This window comes from Prionailurus viverrinus, chromosome B3 (assembly GCF_022837055.1).
Source record: "Prionailurus viverrinus isolate Anna chromosome B3, UM_Priviv_1.0, whole genome shotgun sequence".
Classification (NCBI taxonomy): Eukaryota; Metazoa; Chordata; class Mammalia; order Carnivora; family Felidae; genus Prionailurus; species Prionailurus viverrinus.
In genome coordinates this window covers 10,300,690-10,319,409 of record NC_062566.1, presented here as the reverse complement: position 1 = coordinate 10,319,409, position 18,720 = coordinate 10,300,690, and the positions used below count along the sequence as shown (strand labels likewise).

At 46.6% G+C, this 18,720-nt stretch overlaps 1 long non-coding RNA gene across 9 annotated transcripts in view; it reads left to right on the top strand.

The window, feature by feature from the left end:
• LOC125169015 (uncharacterized) overlaps nucleotides 1–18,720 on the top strand; it is a 112,202-nt gene that overhangs the window by 29,278 nt on the left and 64,204 nt on the right. For 7 of the 9 annotated variants that reach the window (XR_007153400.1, XR_007153398.1, XR_007153403.1 and 4 more), the window contains exons 2-5: nucleotides 10,193–10,333; nucleotides 11,436–12,015; nucleotides 12,417–14,068; nucleotides 18,251–18,406. This is a non-coding gene — a long non-coding RNA (uncharacterized LOC125169015). The remainder of the gene's footprint in view (nucleotides 1–10,192; nucleotides 10,334–11,435; nucleotides 12,016–12,416; nucleotides 14,069–18,250; nucleotides 18,407–18,720) is intronic. The other 2 variants (XR_007153404.1, XR_007153405.1) reach the window with 2 other exon arrangements.

The following is an 18,720-nucleotide window of genomic DNA, read 5'->3' as shown; positions in this document are numbered from 1 at the left end:
CGCTCTCTGCGAACAGATTTAAAAGGATCCACCACAAACAAACAAACACGAAAGCCAGAATAAGGTGAAGCCACAGGACTCACACGCTTGAGCAGGCTGCAGACCAGGTCCCGCTTTATTCTCCTGCAGTCTCTTGACCCGAGGCTTCCACGATTCCGGCCGACTAGACTGGAAAACACACAAGAAAAAAATGTTACCGCCTCCATTGCAAAAATAGTGCAAGTCCATTGTAGAACATTTGGAAATTATGGAAACACAGGTAGAGGCAAAATGAAAATGACCTATGGACCCATCGCTTGAGTAAAATCATTGCCAACGCTTTGGTATGTTTTTTTTTTCCTTTTAGCATTTTTTTTTTTTTGGTTTTATTTTTAATTTTGAGACCTGGGGAAGGTCGAAGGGGGGTGGGCGGACAGGGGACCTGAGGCAGGCTTTGCGCTGATGTTCGGGCTCGATCGAGCTCACGAATCTTGAGATGGTGACCCCAGCCGATCAAGACCGGAGCTCAACCATCTGAGCCACCCAGGTGCCCCTACTTTTCTAATCTTCTTCCTCTACTTTTTTTTACGTGCATGCGTGTGTATGCTTGAACAGCAAGATTGACTCCTTGCTATCATCCGTTAGTTTGTCATCCGGCTTTCCCATCGGACAAGTCGTAGTAAGTATTGGCTCATGTGGTTAAAACCATTGTAAAACATGACTTTTAGGTTGGCGCCCTGTTTCCTTATTTGTAGGTATCGTAACTCAACTGACCTCCCGTTAGATATTCATGTTGTTTATCACTTTTTGCCTTTATAAAATCTTTGTATACATCTCCATTTCCTTTAGAAATGACTGTAGGCAAAATTCCTGGGTCAAAGCCTTTTTTTTTGGACTAAAATTTGCAGAGCCCAAAGTATTTATGCCAATTTATATTCCCACCTGCAGTGAACGAGAATGCAGAATTCACCAACCATCATTAAGTCTCCCCAAACTAAGATAAGAAATTTAGAATCCTATTATGGTTTGTATTTCTTTGATTATTTGTGATGCTAACTTTCTTCATGTTTCTTGGCTGCTTGGCTTGTTTTGTGTGTATGTGATTTGTCTGTCATTTCCACATTTACGTATTTAAAAATTTATGAAATTGAGTTTCTGTTAAATTGGAAACCTTCTTCGCATGGCTTATTAACTCTTTCACGATCAGGCACTGCAAACAGTTTATCCATCTTATCATTTGATTTTTAATTGTTAATGGATTCTTAAGGTGTGCGTTTATAAATCCAAGTACATAAATATTTTTCTTTGTTCTTCCTTCCTCTGCTTTTATGTTCAGAAAGACCTTGCACATCCCAGGGTCAGAGAGATATTAATCTACATTTTCTACTGGTATTTTTGTGGCTCTTTTAATTTTTTTAAAAAAGTGTTTAAATCTCTCCGTTGTTGGAATTTATTTTGGTCTGTGTGGTAAGAATCTAGGTACTGAAACCTCATTTGCTTACTGATCTAAATCTTGAATGCTATTGGGTCTTTTTCTGTATTTTTTAAATTTTATTGCATTATCTGTATGCCTCCACTACTTCGGCCAAAACTCTCCCTTTTCCTTATTGCAATTTAAGAATATTTCATAGAGACGCCTGGGTGGCTCAGTCAGTTAAGCATCCCACTTCGTCTTGGGTCATGATTTCACGGTTCGAGCCCCGTGTCGGGCTCTGTGCTGACAGCTCGGAGCCTGGAGCCTGCTTCGGATTCTGTGTCTCCCTCTCTCTCTGCCCCTCCCCTGCTCGCACACTGTCTCTCTCTCTCAAAAATAAATAAACATTAAAAAAAGAATATGCTTTCACATCCAGTAATACAAATTTGTCATCCTTACAATTAATTTCTGGGTTATGCCCCCCTTTTTGTTATTCTGCACGAACTCATCCAGTTCAAAATGTGAGTGCAAGTTATGCATTAATGTGTGGGGACTTGAAGTCTTTAATTCTGAGTTTTCTCATCTACCATTTATCTTTTCCTCCAGATTCTTGCCAAGTTGTAGCTTCCATGTGTAACTTCTCACTACAGTCTCAAGTTTATTCATTGTTGTTATGAATACAATTTCTCTATTAAATTTCACCCCTGCAGAGGAAAGTTACTTACTTACATATTTTTATTTGCTATTTGCCACTTCACTGCTTAAATTTTTTTTTGAGAGACAGAGAGAGAGCAGGGGAGGGCAGAGAGAGGGAGACACCGAATCCGAAGCAGGCTCTGCACAATCAGTGCCAAGTCCGATGTGGGGCTTGAACCCACAAACTGTGACATCATGACCTGAGCTGAAGTCGGATGCTTAACAGACCGCGCCACCCAGGTGCCCCAACCACTTTTCTGTTTTTTATTTAGAGAGTTTGCCAATTGATTCTTTAAAAAAAAAATTAATGTTTATTCATTGTTGAAAGATGGAGAGAGACAGAGCACAAGCAGGGGTGGGGTGGACAGAGAGGGGGACACAGAACCCAAAGCAGGCTCCAGGCTCTGAGCTATCAGCACAGACCCTGACGCGGGGCTCGGACTCACGAACCACGAGATCATGACTTGAGCCGAAGTCAGCCGCTCAACCGACTGAGCCACCCAGGTGCCCCTGCTAATCGATTCTTTTGAAGCATATAGCTAACTATTATCTGCAAATAGAGCTAATTTTGCTCTCTTCCAACAAATTACGTCACTTCTTCATCTTTTCCTGTCGTATTGCAAATTGTTAGAACTTTCAGATTATTCAAAAACATTCTTTATTTGAAACGCCTCTGATATTTGACTATTAAATGTGATGGCTTGAATACATGGCAGTTTTGAAGAACTCTGGCTTTTGGAAAGTGCTTTTGGCTTCAAATGGCAATCCCCCTCGTCAACCTTCTGTTCATTGGTCCCCTTGGATGACTCCCATCCCTCCCTGCCCAGCACTGAACAAGTCTTACCCTTTTCGGACGCATAGACTTTCTATCTCTATACAGACAACCTCATCACTTACCTCCTGAAACTTCTTTTCTAAAAACCCACAATCCTCTGGGGGAGATCAATTCTCAGACCACCACACTCATGGCAAACCTGAACTGCTATCGTTTTGCTTAGCACAGCATATGAGACGACCAGGCTATTTCCCGCCACCTTCAAAGTTAGCGTCTTGTGGAAGATTTTTTTTTTTTTTTTAATGGTTGCATTTTGAGAAAACGCTCCACTGTTTTCTCACGTAGGAACCGTTTCATTTGCGTTTGCTGACTTTTTTGCCGGCGAAAAGTAACAATGACCTGGGATTTCGCAGCTGCCCGTGCGAGGAGGGCTGGTTCCACGGGGGAGACTGGGAAGAAGAGTGAGAGCGACGGTTACTCACAGTTGGGGTCACCTATGTGGCGAGAGAAGGGTTGAGCGCTTTGGAGAGGGTCGGGCCCGACAGCCTTGGGAAGCTGAACGCATGGTCTCCCTATTACTCCGAGACCGCATTTCTGCGATTCTAAATTGGGGGTCATTACCGGTAAAACGTTAGGACGACAGACAACGTGTGTAAGGCATCTGGACACTTGCTACCTACCAGGCACTTACGGAGACAAAGTGCAAGCTCCTGGGCAGGTTTGAAGGCAAGGGCACAGGCCATGTTATAGCTAACAAAATGGAAAGAAAAGGCCTTTCTCTGCTACACGGAGTTAATTGCAAGCACGCTCGAGGATTTCAGGGTTTAGCCGACAGGCAGTGCTGTGCACCGGGTGGGTTCTCGGGGTTTCCAGTCCCTGCCTTCCTCTTCTCCTCTGCCTGGGTTGGCCCTTTCCATGGAGGCCAGACATCACTGGACCCGTCCCAGCCTGATCGAGCATGAGCCCTGAATGTTTAGATTTTGACTTGCCTCTGAGCGGGACAGGAAGGGTTCCTCATTTCGATATGAGGGCAAAATAGTCGTCGTGGCCAGGTGCCTGGCATTTAAGAACGTCCTTGTTAGCCCGCCTTAATTTTTCCAATTTGTTAGCCTGGAAAGCACCCTGATCAGTATCAAACTGAGGTCTTCACAAGGCGGAATGAAGTTTCTCTTCGATGTTTCCCAAAGTGAAGGTAGCAATCTGGATTTTTTTTTTTTTTTTTGGTTGCTTGGTGGGAGGTTTCTGTATTATTATTGTTTAAAGTCAATTATCCTTTACTCCGTGTTCTTTTTCTGTTGTTTATTTTATCTGTCCTTCTCTCCCAGAGGGGCAGAATTAAGGCCCCCATTTGGTTTTTATTAGCGTAATCAGTTAATAGCTCTTCTATAATGCTTTACTTATTGTGTTAATTTTCTGTAGTTATGTCCAGAGGCAGCTTCCTGGAAGACCACATTAAAAAAAAAAAAAAAAAAAAAAAAAGATAGAAGTTCTAACTTATTTCTTCTTTAATGGGTCCGGATAGCATTTATAGCGTCAGCTAAGATTATTGAACACTGTTGATTTACAAGATTATTGGAAATATACATAAACTGCCGTGACTATTTTAAATAGGTCTATGGTAACGCTAACAATTCCATTAGTATGGTGCCGGTGCAAACACTACCCTTAGTGTTTCTGTTGATCTGGCTCATCACACCAGTCCTTTGGATTTATCTAGAAGGGGTTAGAGGAATGGGTGTATGCCGTTCTCATGCATACCATGGAAGTCACTATAGTTCTACTGCACAGGTTTTAGCTAAACTCTGGGTCCCAGGGACCACTGTCCAATTGCTAGTGGGATTTTATTTATTTATTTATTTATTTATTTATAATTAAAAAAATATATTTATTTATAATAAAATATATTTTTTACAGTTTATTTATTTATTTTGAGAGAGAGAGAGGGTGAAAAAGTAGAGGAGGGACAGAGACAGAGGTAGAGAGAGAGAGAGAGAGAGAGAGAGAATCCCAAGCAGGCTCCACATGGGGCTCGAACTCACGAACTGTAAGATCATGACCTGAGCCAAAACAAAGAGTCAGATGCTTAACCGACTGCGCCACCCAAGTGCTCCCAGTTTTTTTTCAGTCTGTGTATTTATTTTGAGAGCGAGAGAACAAGCCGGGGAGGGGCAGAGAGAAGGAGAGACAGAATCTCAAGCAGGCAATGCACAATCAGTTCAGAGCCCGAGGTGGGGCTCGAACTCAGGAACTGTGAGATCATGCCCTGAGCCAAGATGAACAGGCCAATGCTTGCTTACCTGACTGCGGCTCCCGGCACCCCGCTGGTGGGGATTGTAATGGGAATATCCTACATGGTCTTTAGTACTCATAGAGGAGTCCTCAAATTAAAATGGAGCTTCAGGGCATAGCATAGGCACAGGTAACAAAGATGATGTTTCTGATAAATGTGATAGGTTGAGCCCCCATGTTAGGTTGAATGTATGAATGAGATGAATGTCCTGAAGCAAAGCGAATGTGACTTTAGTGATCGGCATCGTGGGTTCTAGACCTGCCTCTGACACCATCCGGCCCTCCACCTGCCTGGGACATGAACTGACTCTAAGGCCTCTCAGGGTCACAGTTTCCTCCCCTATAAAACAAGAAGTCAGGATGAAAGTTCTAAGGTTCCTCCTAGCTTTCACCCCGTATGCAACGTGCAGTCAGTAGGAGCTCTGTGCACGAGCTCAGTGAGGAAGATCATTAGCGGGTGATCGAATCAGTATTAGAATGCTTTGCATGGTTTATCGAGTCTCTGGAGATGAACGCAGCACTTGGCACAAAATAGGGGCCCATCAATGCTTTTATAATAAATTCATTTTCATGGCGATGCCTGCGTAAAATCCCAGGTTTGAGAACCGTTTCTTGGTCTGGCACAGTGGCTGGGCGTGGACGTGGGAACAGCACCGGAAGGAAAGTCACAGGGACCTGCTGTGGGAGCCTGGGCAAGTCACTTTCTCTCCTTGGGTCTTTCCCCTTTCGTTTGTCCAATAAAGGGGTTGGAGAAGAATCACCAAGGTAGCTTCTAACCTTGCAAGAATTGGCTGCTGTGTAAAGCAAACGAGAAGGTTCAGATGTTCCCCCAACAGCCAGCACCCAGAGCAGTTGAAGTGTATTAGCTGTGATTTAATGCTCCTGGGAAGCAGGACGCGGGTTTGCTACGGGGCTGGGCTGGGAAGGACGGGACAGAAAGGAGATCTGTGTGCTAAGCGTTGGCTGAAATTTTATGCAAAGAAGGAAATGAGGTCTCCTGTAATTGCCTGTTTCCGAGCTACAGAATGGATCAAATGCTGTGTTTAAAACGGTGCGATGCCTAGTTGTTAGCACAGCGAACCACCTGTTTTGTCTGTCTCTATACCCAGCCAGTGGTGGTGATGTTTGAGAACTTTCCTTTCAGGCAGTTCCATCAAAGAGGGGGCAGTGGAAGACGACCCAGCAAAGTCACGACTGAGCATATTTGAAAAGAACAGGGGAGAAGCCCATATACATTTCAATGGAAGTATTTTAAGGCATTTCAAGGAGGTGTCTGAGAAATAATTGTGAAGTTTAAAAAGAAAGAATCTTAACTTTGATCTGATTTTCTTCTGTGAAGCAATTAGGCTCATCATTTTTCAAGTGCTAAGCTGAAAATTCTAACGGCTGGACCCAAACCCTTTCATTTGCGTCTCGTGGGACCTCTCTAATTCCAAAAAAAAAAAGAAGTTAAAAAATTTATTAAGGTGATTTTGCAGAGGGATTAATGCGTAAAGCATTTTGCTGGTCAGCTCTCATCAAGCCCACAGCATCACAGAATAGTGGAGATTAAGAGCTAGATTGAAATTGCGCGAGAGTCCAATTAATCGCACAGAATTAAGAAACCTGTAAAGTTGATTTGACGGAGGGAAGAACACCGTCAAGGTGTGATCCGAATTTTCCTTTCCAGGGAATATATCCTACCTCAATTTTAGTATTCACGGGACTAGCTCTCAAATTAAAATGGAGCTTCAAAGCTGAGCCAAAGGACAAACTAACTGACCTGAAGAATAGCAAAGGAGAAACTTACTATAAAAAAAAGTAATAGATTGAATCCCAATGTTAGGTTGCATTTCTCCTAAATTTTTTGAACATGAAATCCCTCATACTTCTTATACTAAGTGCTAGGCTATCAGTTCTCTCTCTCTCTCTCTCTCTCTCTCTCTCTTTTTTAAGTTTTTAAATTTATTTTGAAAGAGAAAGGGAGAGAGTGAGCAGGGGAGCGGCAGAGGGAGGGAGAGACAAAATCCCAAACTGTCAGCACAGGACTCGAACTCACAGATGGAGACCATGACCTGAGCCCAGATCGAGTCAGATGCTGAACCAACTGAGCCACCCACGTGCCCCAAGACTGTTACTTACTTGATGGGAGAAAATGGGTATTCATTTTTGCTTTCCCAATGCCTGGCACATGGTTCTTAGCACGATATTAGATTTTTACTAAATGTTTATGAAGTAGCAGCATCAAAATATTTTCTTAAAAAAATTTTTTTAAAATTTATTTTTGAGAGAGAGAGAGAGAGAGAGAGAGAGAGAGAGAGAGGACAGGGAAACAGAGGATCCAAAGCGGGCAGCCAGCCGACACAGGGCTCGAACTCACGAACTGTGAGATCATGACCTGAGCCGAAGTCAGCCTCTCAACTGACTGAGCCACCCAGGTGCCCCCAAATACTTTGTTAATTAAACAAAAAGATGTCATGTCATCTCCCCCCCTCCCCCCCCAGTTACTAGATCAATTAACCAGTGTTTGTCTAAATTTTAAAAATTGGAAAACTTGAACTTCACAAAAACAATATGGATTTCTGGATTCTTTTGACAGTTCTGAGGGTGTGGCCCTATTTGTTCCACAGTTATATATGGTGACAATTAGCTGGGACCCAAGAGCAGGTGCCTCCATTAGACCGGGCTCCTTCCTGTTGCCACTTAACCATTTGACTCTAGGATGACTTCACTTTCTTACCTACCAGGCAGGTCCATGGGATAGACACTCAGATAAGGGGAGGATATTTGGTATGTGTTATATTTTTCCCCTTTAAAAAAATTTTTTTTTCAACATTTATTTATTTTTGGGACAGAGAGAGACAGAGCATGAACAGGGGAGGGGCAATGAGAGAGGGAGACACAGAATCGGAAACAGGCTCCAGGCTCTGAGCCATCAGCCCAGAGCCCGACGCGGGGCTCAAACTCATGGACCGTGAGATTGTGACCTGGCTGAAGTCAGACGCTTAACTGACTGCGCCACCCAGGCGCCCCTTTTTCCCCTTTTTTTAAAAGTTCATTTATTTATTTTGAGAGAGAGAGAGAGAGAGGGGCAGAGAGAGAGAGGGGGAGAGAGAAAATCCTACACGGGGCTCTAACGCTTGAAACCTTGAGATCATGACCTGGGCTGAAATCAAGAGTCGGACGCTTACCCGACTGAGCCACCCAGGCGCCCCTGGTATGTGTTCTATTGATGTCAGATGTGAATGAGTTAAAGCTCTAACCTTGAGCTTAATGGTTTTCTCCAGCCCGAGACTGGAGACTCTTACGTACTGTGCTTGGAGGGATTTTGTAGTGGGCACATTCCTACGACTTGAATATACCCCCGTGGGAATAGAGCAGAATTGGAGCTCTAAATAACCCTAATGATATCGGGTAGGAGCCCATCAGGGAATTGTTCAAGTTTGTCAGAGCATATTAAAATACAATACATTCACATCATCAAAAAGGATACATCAGTCCACCTGTCTCTACATTCCTTTCTGGTATTAAATTTGTCCAGGGACTTTTCAAAATTACACCTACCTCTACTCCCTCCCTTAGTGAATAGACATGTGGAGAGCAAACCAGAATAATGCACATTGGTGAAAAGTCCTATAATTGAAATCATTATTGCTTAAGACACCATTGCTTTAATCAGCCCTATCATAAATCAATGCTTCTCGCAAGTGAAGGTTTGAAATAAAGTGCTCTTAAACAGATTGGGTCTCTTAAAAGGCATGATGCAATTGGGAAGCCCCTGAAAATGGATAAAAAAGTGGTTTCTGAATAGATGCGCTGGTTCTAGCATTTTATCTTCCACTTAATTTTTAAAAATATTACCTGGTCCTTTCTTAGAAATTACATAGTGGAGGCCTGTAATGGCCAGGCCTTTAACCCATTAAAAAAATTTACTCCCAGGAACAGTTAATATTTGACGTTTAATTGCTTTTCCTTGTTGGAGAGGAAAATCTGTTTCTTTCCTTCCTTTCTTGATTGACTTTTCAAAAATCACCTTGTGAGCTATAAAAAAGGAGAGGAGTAATTGATTTTCAAAAACTCAAGTGCACGCACCTGTATTTGCATATGCATCGTGCGTGTGTGTGTGTGTGTGTGTGTGGACATAACAACCTCTGTGTACCAGGAACAGGGACTTCCCCCACAATAACTGTGCAAGGCGGGTGTTACTATTTCCCGTTAACGTGGAGGCAGCGGAGGCTCAGACTGGTTCACTGCTCGCGTTGGGTCACACGGGTAGTAAGCGATAGGAGGCTGAGTCTTTATTTCTCCAACCCTGGGGCCTGCCTGTAGGGGGGTTTCATACCCAGCAGTGCAGGCATCCATGGAACCAGGCAAAAAGGCCATGCCAACGATCCCCCTCATTGGAGTAACTAGTCTTCACTAGCCTGTTTAACTAACGCCACGTTCTGGAATTTAGCAAAGGGTGCCATGCGCCATCCAGAAGCGTCGAAAGAGTCCAGCTGTGATGTGTGCCCTATGCCATTGTAACGGAGCCAAGAGAAGCGGCTGAACACTCCTTATAAGAGACAGCAACCCAGGAGAGATTTCTCCTCGGAGAGTTTTATGGGGATGAGTGGGGGTCAGAGGTCCCCTCATTAGAAAAATGCCCACGCAGGCTTCAGATGAAGTTTTGGGGCTCCTCAGGACTGGTTTCAAGAGGAAGAGGGGGTCACCAGGACGTTGGTGTGGAAAGGGTGAGGAGAAGCCTCTTTCTGGTTGCCTTGCGTTAGAAAATTTCCATTTCGACCTTGTCAAGCCCTCACCTTTCACGTGTGCTAAACTCACTAGCGAAGGCCAAAGGGTTCTCTTTCTCTCTTGTTTTCTTCCCACAAAACCAGGTATTATTTAGGTCTCTTGCAAAGCTGCGCAGACCAACTGTCCCTCCTCAGATTATGCCTTCCAGAGCTCAGGCGATATGCCTCTTCGGGTTACACCTTCCACGTTTTGTGGTCAGATGTGGGCTGTGTCATTGTTCGTGACTCCACCTTGCAAAGAAAATATTTCTATATGGGCCTCACCAGGTCTCGTTTCCTCTGGGATTGCTCCTGAGCGGGCTGTCTTCATGCCAGGGGCGGGCAGTCGAATCGCTGGCCTTCACGGGACCACTGGACATCTGGCAGAAAACAGGAAGCCGTGACTTCACTCAGCCGGAAAACTACGAGGTGTGTGCCCGTCGGATGAGACATTGCTGAGAGGTTGAGTAGGATACTTGGAGAAAGGGCTTGGGAGGAAACTGACAGATGTTGAGGGAATGGAAATCTGTACCATTCACAGCATTTTTTTCTAGATCTGGAAACACAAAAGCTTACTTGTACACGGTCTTTCTGTTATTTATTTATCCCCCCCACCCTTTTTATTCCTGGTAATGGTGATTCCCATTGTTTACAGAGCAGTGGTCAAAAGTGAGTCCTACAGGGGCGCCTGGGGGTCTCAGTCGGTTGAGCGTCTGACTTTGGCTCAGGTCATGATCTCACGGGTGCGTGAGTTCGAGCCCCGCGTCAGGCTCTGTGCTGACAGCTCGGAGCCTGGAGCCTGCTTCGGATTCTGTGTCTCCCTCTCTCTCTCTCTGTTCCTCCCCCACTCACACTCTGTCTCTCTCTCCCTCGAAAATAAAGATTAAACAAATAGACCCACACTTGGAGTTATTTAAAAAAAAGTGGGGGGGAGTCCAATATAGCTGGGGTATATTGTCAAAACCCTTTTTGGAAACCCATTTGGCAGTGTGTGAAGACCATAAAAATTTTTCATAACCCTTGAGCAAATGATTTTACTCCTGGGAATCAATCTCAGTACCAACAACAACAACAACTGCTCAAAGGTGTTCTTTACTTTTTTTTTAATTTTAATTTTTAAACATTTTTATTCATTTAAGGAATTTCCACACCCCGCATGGGGTTCGAACTCACAAGCCCGAGATCCAGAATCACATGCTCCACCGGACTGAGCCAACCAGGTGCCCCTCCAAGATGTTCTTTAAACTATTGTTTACAGTACTTAGAATCTTAATGTAAACCTAAGAATATGGGACATGGAACTATCAAATGTTTTCTTGATGTTGGTTGGCAAATGATGTCATAACATCGGGATGGATGTGTACTCCTGATGATTACAGATATGTGGGCAAGATATGCTCAGTCATCATAATGGATAACATTTATTGTCTCCTTAATACACGACAGGCGATGTGTCAGATCCTTTGTAATCACTGCCTCCTTGGGCGTGCTCGCCAGATTAAGCCAGATTTTTTTGGTCTCCATTTTACAGATAAAGAAAGAGGAAGGTTCACTGGATTATCTGAGGTCGGACTGCTGGGGTGAGAGTTGAACCCCATCCTGGTTGACGACAGAGTTTACACTCTTATCATTCCTCATGACGTGTGGATAATTTTATTTTTTAATGCTTATTGATTTATCTTGAGATAACAAGAGAGAGCGTGCACCCATGTGTACGCGGATAAGGAGTGGAGAGAGAGAATCCCAAGCAGCCTCCCCACCGTCAGCACAGAGCCCTACGTGGGGCTCGATCCCACGAACCGTGAAATCATGACCTGAGCTGAAATCAAAAGTCGGGACGCTTAATCGACTGAGCCACCCACGCATCCTTTATGCGGATAATTTTAAGTAAAAAACAAATATTAGCCACCCAACCCCCCCCCCCCCCCCGCAACAGACCCTGGAAAGAAGCCCCCAAACTCCAAACCCAAAACAAGCCAGCATCAACACACACAAATCTGACAAACTTTGCTCTTCTGGTAATCACACTGAAAAGTACATAGCAAAGCTTAGACCAAGAGAACGCGCCAAAGTTGAAAAAGCTCATCTGCAACCAGCCAATAACATGCCAGGTGGGTATCTGAAGCAACAGTTACTGTTTAAGTCTTTTCTCTGGATGGGAATTAATTCTCTCTTTCGCTGAGAGAATCCAATTAATATTATTCTGCCAATTTAAGGAAGTAAATTTTACAAGGAAGCAAATCTTGCGTTTAGGTGGGAAAGACTTTGTCCAAAGAGACTTGAGAATTCTCTTGAGGACCAGGCCCTAGACCGGCGGTTCTTAGCTTATTTTGTGCGAGAATGCATTTGACAATATTGGTGGCAACTGTGGTGTCTGATTCCGGGGGGAAAAATACGTACGTGTCCATCTGTGCCGCGTTTTGTTACATATCTGTTTACTTTTGAAAGCTTTCAGGGTTGTGGCTGGGTTGAAGGTTTAAATCAAAATGTCCCCTTGTGTTTTGGCTTGCAGAATGTTCTTTGGCCCCCGACGTGGGGGGGGGGGTGTTGTTTCGCTGGTGCTCCAGACGCCCCTACGGTTTCTTTGGAGCCTCGTCTACACCTGCGACACTAAGGTTTGTGAAGTCACTCGAGTCTCATGAAGGATTTAGTTGCACCGCGTTGCCGTGAATGCTTGGATTTGGACGCAAGGCTCACGACTGCCTTCTGGATTTTCCATGGTAGGGTGAAAAAAAAAATGCGCGACACACATCACCAAGAATCCATGTCTGTGCCTGGCAGTGTAATCGAAAAAAGCTTTGGAATGCGAGTGGACGGCATTATGAATAGCTTTCCTTAGCGCACCTGCAGAAAGGCACTACCTTTAGACACACCTTTGCCAAGCGCGTGTGCGTAAGGCACAGTGTTAGACGGATGTGACAAATGGGTGGGTGATGCCTTTGTAGAAGATTCTCCCAGGACTCTGATGGGCTGAGGTTTAGAGATGCCCGTACATCCTCCGGGCGCTAAGAAGTTGACAGCCGGGGCCCGATATCAGCCCATGAAATATTTTCATCATCAGGATGAAGAAAATTATTTTGCACCGTTTCTGTTGTTCGGAAGTGGAAACATTTTCGGGTGTGAATCCCCCAAAGGACTTTCTGTGGCCTCCCTACCTCTTATCCGGGATTGTGCAGTATGGAGTCAGAAACGCCATGGGAAGAAGTCGTTGGGCTGCCTTCTCCAGGAGCTTTCCCTGGGCAGTCGTCTCTGCCCATGTTACGGAAGACGGCAAAAATCCGAGCCATCATGCATCTGGCCAATTATGCAATGCTCCGTTGCGAGGGGAAATTTCTTCCTCACCCCAGCTGGTGAACAGTTATGCCCTGGAGCCCAGGACGGCCATGCCTTGTAACTTTTTAACCTAGTTAGCGTAACTGCCAATATTATTCCTATTCATATAAATGTCTAATCCTTTCTTGAATCTTGCTAGACTATTTGCCTCAATAATACCCTGCGGCAGTGAATTCCACAGGTAGATTATATGCTGTTTTAAGAAGTATTTCCTTTTTTTTTTTCATTTTAAATTTGTTACCTTTTAACGTCACAGGATGGCCTTGTTCTTGCATGAAGGGGCCCGGGGTCCAGGCGTTTCAAGTTCTGCTTTAATTTTTCCAAGCCCTTCGCCATCATTAGAACTCTGTCTTCGTCAGGTATTTTCGGTTTTGGTGTATCCGATCTTGATTAAACGAGATGATTGATGTGCATAGTCTCATATGGCTTTGGCACATAGTAGGCACCGGAAAAAAGCTCTCCTTGGTATTCATTCCACTTACTGGACAGCTTTTTTTTTTTTTTTGAGTACCTACTGCGTGCAGGAATCATTGTAAGTACTGGAGAGACAGCGTTGAATGAGACAGGGTCCTTGTTGGAAGGACCCAATTTCCTAGAGAAGATGAGCAGCGACGTAGTGAACGAAGATGAACGACAGGGTCTCCAGTCGTCGTAAGTACTATGGGAAAATTAGAGAAGAGTGGTTGGCAGAGGATGGAAGGGGCCCCATGAGATTGCACCGTCAGGGAGTAACTCACTGAAAAGGGGCCGGTTGAGCTGGCCCTCAAGGAAGCATCGGTGTGAAATCTCCATGAAGGTGAACCCATGCTCCCAGACAATGCCTGGCAGGAGGTAAGATTCCATCCTTATTTGTTGGGTGAGTGAATGAATGGAGGTGGAGAAGGGAAGCCTTAGTTATAGAAATCGTCCAGTAAGTTCCCATAGACCCAGGAGTTACACTTCTTGAATCCCAACATTCTGTAACTCCAAAGACCGTTGGAGTAGAAAAAAACCCAGGGAACTTAGTTAGACACCAGTGGGTGTGAAGCACTTTGCCGTGTCCCCAGCCGCCTCCCTTGGATGACCTTGGGGAAGTCACCTGGTCTCTCCTCCTCAGCCCTGCACGCCCTTTCTTCTCTCTTTCCCGTCTCCTTCCTTGTTTTCTCGGTTCCCTGTTTTTGTCCCTGCCTCTGCCTAAAACTCATCAGTGGCCCCCGTGGCACTTAGCTTTCCGCTAAGTGACTTAGGTAAGGGCGGCACAGGGGTTGGGGGGGGGTGGTGGTTACTTTTCCGAAATACTGTCTTTTTCTTTTCTTTTAAGTTTATTTATGTATTTTGAGAGAGAGCGAGCACGAGGAGGGGAGGGGCAGAGAGAGGGACAGAAAATCCCACGCAGATTCCGAGCCGTCAGTGCAGAGCCCGACGTGGGTCTTGATCTCACAGTTGGGAGATCGTGACCTGAGCCGAAATCAACAGGTGGCCACCTAACCGACCGAGCCAGCCACCCAGGCACCCCTGAAATGTTGTCTATTTCTTAAGGACTTGAAACATTTTGCCGGCTGACACAGGGGACTGGAGGTGTATTTCCAACAGCGATTGCTTGGTTTTATTTTGTTTACTGCTGGGTCTCCCGGGGTCAGATGAACCACACTTCTAGAAAGACAGGGGCTCTGCCTGAATTTCTGAGGCAATCCTTCCCCCACAGAAAACGGAGACTTTGGTTAAAATGACCTGATTGCCTGCTTGTAACTTCCTTCCGTGTTCCAGAATATGAGAGGCATACAGCGTTTCTTCTTTCTAATTGCCCCTTAATTCACTTTTAGTTTTTTCCCACGTAGGCAATTCGAAGGAGAGGCCCGTGCAGCTTTGCACGATAATGTATTAGAAAGGCATTTTCAAGGAATCAGTTATTAGCATTGTTTGTACACACGGTTCAAATTTACTGGCAAAGTGCGCGGGCCTCGGGTTTACGAGGTAGCGGTCTGCCAGGCTCCTTCCGGGAGAAACCCTGAAATGGGAGAAGTGCCCTTTTGGTTTCCCTCACCCACGCGTCCTTTGCCTTCTTCCTCTCCTTTCAACACCTCCCTCCGTTCCCGGCCCTACAGAACTCTGTGGAACAGCCGGGCCTTTTGCACCTTAACGTGAAGACATTTTATGGGTTCTCCCCCACCCCGGCTCCAGGCTGGGCCCCCATGGAAGCGAGGTGTGCAAAGGAATAAATCTTCAATGGTATAATTTTAGACCGTGTGGCAACTGGGAAGGGCGGCTATTTTGGGCTGCGGGGCTTTCTCCTTGACCTGAGATGGTATTACTTTTCCTGCCAGGGGTGCGCTCGGCCAGGCCGCACGCGGTCCTCTGAGCCACGTGCCTGCCATTGCTGGGGGGTGCTGTGCCCCTCCAGAGTTCTGGGCATCTGTGCAAGCACCTGAATCTGTCCACGTGCACCCACCTAGGTGGCATTTCGAGGTGGTGGCTCAGGCGACTCTTGGGGGCAGCGTCGGTGGGAGACGCTCCCTTCCACTCAGTGAGCGGGGACGTGTCCTGGTCCGGTGTTTGCCCCATCCCTCAGCCTCCATTGCTCAACCAGCCGCTCGGTGACCGTTCTGGGCGTCACCCCCTCTCTGAGCAAGGTGACCGGGCGGTCTCTGCACCCCTCCTAGGAGGTCTCATTTGGAGCTGCACTTGGGGCGTCCTCACAGCGATCCTGACCCCCCCCCCCACCCGCCCCCTGCCCCGTCCCGCTGTCTTCCCACTCAAGCTCCTGATCAGCTGCAGCCTGCATACCCCTGTCCCCGCTGGGGAAAGTGAGTCAGGACTCCCCCGCAGCAGGTGGGCGGGACAGCGACCGGAAGATCCGAGGGTGGCCTGAACAACGGTGCTTTCCAGAAGAGGCTAGATAATATCATCACTGGGGAGAGTATCTCGTTCACAGTTGTGGTTGTTGATGTTTGTTTTTGTTTTGTTTTTTGAAAGAGAGAGCGAGCATGAGTGGGGGGGGGGAGGAGAGAAAGAGAGAGAGAGAGGGAGAATCCCAAGCGGGCTCCGTGCCGAGCTGGGTGCCCCACTCAGGGTTCAAGCTCACGCCTGTGAGATCATGACCGGAGCTGAGATCGAGAGTCAGAAGCCCCCGGGGGGCACCTGGGTGGCTCAGTCGGTTAGGCGTCTGACTCGTGATTTTGGCTCAGGTCATGATCTGCACAGGGTGTGAGTTCGAGGCCCACATCAGTCTCTGTGCTGACAGCCCTGTGCCTACTTGGGATTCTGTCTGCCTCTCTCTCTGCCCCTCCCCTGCTTGCTTCCTATATCTCTATCGAAATAAATAAAAATAAACTTAAAAAAAAAAGAGTCAGAGGCTCAACTGACTGAGCCCCCCAGACACCCCTTGTTCATAGTTTTTACAACCCAAAAAGTATGCCCGAGGCCCAGAGATCCTTCAGGAAGGAGGGATAGTATCAGCAAAGGACAACAAAAATGGGACCGGTTATTTTTTAAAGGATCTGAGCTTATGTATGCCAAAAAAGAGAAAACAGAAGCCTTCTATAGGTATAAGAGAATGTGGTGCTCTCTTCCACAAGTCCCCTGGCCATTAAAAAAAAGGGGAGTTGGGGCACCTGGGTGGCTGTCGGTTGAACATCCGACTTCAGCTCAGGTCATGATCTCACGGCCCGTGAGTTCGAGCCCTGTGTTGAGCTCTGTGCTGACAGCTCAGAGTCTGGAGCCTGCTTCGGATTCTGTGTCTCCCTCTCTCTCTCCCCCTCCCCTGCTTGTGCTCTCTCTCTCTCTCTCTCAAAAATAAAGAAACATTCAAAAAAAATTAAAAAAAAAAAGGGGAGAATTCTGGATTTGAAGAGAGACAGAGACAGAGAGAGAGAGAGAGAGAGAGAGAGAGAGACAGAAAACAGGGTAAGGAAGAGACTGGAAGACAAGAAGAACCCGACTGAGGAACGTAAAATTGTGGAGGGTGAGACAGAGAGAAAACGTATCGGGAGATATGATGAGGTCCGCTGGTGGCCCAGGCTGGGGTCGCCCATAAGGCTTCCTCGCCGGCACTCGAGGACTGACGCTGGCCCTCGCCGCAGCCTCGGCTGGGTCCTACTCACTTCTCACCACATCTCGTCCCTGTGCTTCTCTCCTGGTCTACTCGGGGCTCCAAGGCGAGTAACCCAAGGGAGCAAGGTGGAAGCTGAACCCTCCTCTCTGGCCCGGCCCAGGCAATACTTTGTGGGTCCACGAGTGAGGAAGTTCAGCTCAGTTTCAAGGAGAAGGCACGCAGACGCTTCCTCTGGATCTGAGGAGTGTTCCAGAAGCTGTGGCTGTGGCTGAAAACCGCCAAGATGTCCAGTCACGACGTCCCCTGTTCTCGACCTTCAAACCTTCTTGTCTAGCTGGAGCTCTGAAAGTCAAGCCAGTGATCCTCGCAAACGAATGAAATATCCAGGCTCCAGAAGGGTGGGGCGGTAGAGGGATATGCACCAAGTGGGGTACAAGGTCAGCTCTTGCATGTGGAGAGGCCTGCGGCACTGGGCGGGGGGGCACTGGCCTCTTATCTTCTGGAGGGCTTTGCGGGCGAATCAGATGGCTGCGGCTAACACCCCCTAACTCTGGAGTGGGTGTTCCGGCTCGCTTTGTCCAAGCCCTCGTGTCTGTCTTGATACCTTCTTATCTTGTGACCTGTTTTCTCTCCCCCTGCCTCACCTGCATTCCGACCAACCATCCTTGCTTTCAACCACGTTATTCTTCTGTGATCCGAAAGCTGTCTCCATCACTTTCTCTCCCTTGGTCATCACCTGATACTTTCTGTGCGTGGAAAAGAGGCACCACCCCCTTCCTCTCCCTCGAGTTTGGCTTCTCCGCTGCCCTTGTCAGACCAGTAGCTCTCCCTGCCCTTCTCCGTCCCACGCACCTGCCCGCTTGCAAATCTGTATTTTCATTGAGGGCTCCCCCCTCAGGGCCATTGTCTGTTGCCTTCTAACGCCGTGTCTTCCGTCCATGTAGCTCATGCCTTTCTTCTCTGTCTGACTTGTCTTATCTTAGGTGCCGTCTGTCTGGCGTGTCGCAGGGCCATGGCCCCGGTGTGCCCAACGCCCAGCATCTCCGTCGGATACAGTTTTGACATCTTCGCGGTGAGGCCTCGTTCACACCCGCGGACTTTCAGGCGGGATATGTTGCTCAGCTGCCCACCTTTGTCTGGTAAGAGTGTCTTATATCCCATCACCCCTAAAGACATGTTTCCCCCCTCGTCTTGGTCTCTGGTCTCCAAATATTATCCACTATAGACATTCACTTTTAATCCTCATGCAGACTGGGATCCTTTCCTCCTCTTCGTATAAAAGCGATACATACCTGCTGTGGAAAACTTAGAACCCGCAAAAAAACCATAAGAAAACAAACGTCGTAGCCATCGACATTGTTGACCCCTCCATACTGAGCATTTTTATTTGCAACAAAATAGAATCACGACCATCTACGTAGTGGGCAGTGCCTTCCTTCAGGCGGTTTGCTGT